The sequence below is a fragment of the Triticum aestivum genome, chromosome 1B (genome assembly GCF_018294505.1).
Source record: "Triticum aestivum cultivar Chinese Spring chromosome 1B, IWGSC CS RefSeq v2.1, whole genome shotgun sequence".
Classification (NCBI taxonomy): Eukaryota; Viridiplantae; Streptophyta; class Magnoliopsida; order Poales; family Poaceae; genus Triticum; species Triticum aestivum.
Genome location: NC_057795.1, coordinates 47,179,855 through 47,180,609, shown reverse-complemented (window position 1 = coordinate 47,180,609; position 755 = coordinate 47,179,855). Strand labels below are relative to the sequence as shown.

At 51.1% G+C, this 755-nt stretch overlaps 1 non-coding gene across 1 annotated transcript; it reads right to left on the bottom strand.

Annotated features, from left to right (window-relative positions):
- Window positions 1-255: 255 nt before the first annotated feature.
- LOC123153133 (5S ribosomal RNA) lies at window positions 256-374 on the bottom strand. Its single transcript, XR_006476380.1, has one exon. It is a non-coding gene; the product is annotated as a 5S ribosomal RNA (ribosomal RNA).
- Between the last annotated feature and the right edge of the window lie 381 nt (window positions 375-755).

Genomic DNA, 755 nt, shown 5'->3' with positions numbered 1-755 from the left:
AGCTCCACTACAAAGACGATTGTACATTGCTTTGGCCGCTCCCTCTCAACTACGGAGACGAGTTTAACACGGTTTCCACCCCTCCCTCTCAACCGCACCAGTGCACGCTTGCCGCGCCACAACGCCGACGCTGGACCCGTGAATCGTGAGCACCCAGCTATTGCTTACCGCACTCGTGCAAAATAATAAAATACGGTAAATATATTACTTACACGTGCGTTTTGTTTTGCAAGCGGCGCGAAAAAAATTAAAAAGGGAATGCAACACGAGGACTTCCCAGGAGGTCACCCATCCTAGTACTATTCTCGCCCAAGCACGCTTAACTTCGGAGTTCTGATGGGATCCGGTGCTTTAGTGCTGGTATGATCGCATCCGACATGTTACCCCGGTCTTCGTCCCTTATCCTTGGCCCTCCCAGCTCCACTACAAAGACGATTGTACATTGCTTTGGCCGCTCCCTCTCAACTACGGAGACGAGTTTAACACGGTTTCCACCCCTCCCTCTCAACCGCACCAGTGCACGCTTGCCGCGCCACAACGCCGACGCTGGACCCGTGAATCGTGAGCACCCAGCTATGACTTACCGCACTCGTGCAAAATAATAAAACACGGTAAATATATTACTTACACGTGCGTTTTGTTTTGCAAGCGGCGCGAAAAAAATTAAAACGGGAATGCAACACGAGGACTTCCCAGGAGGTCACCCATCCTAGTACTACTCTCGCCCAAGCACGCTTAACTTCGGAGTTCTTATG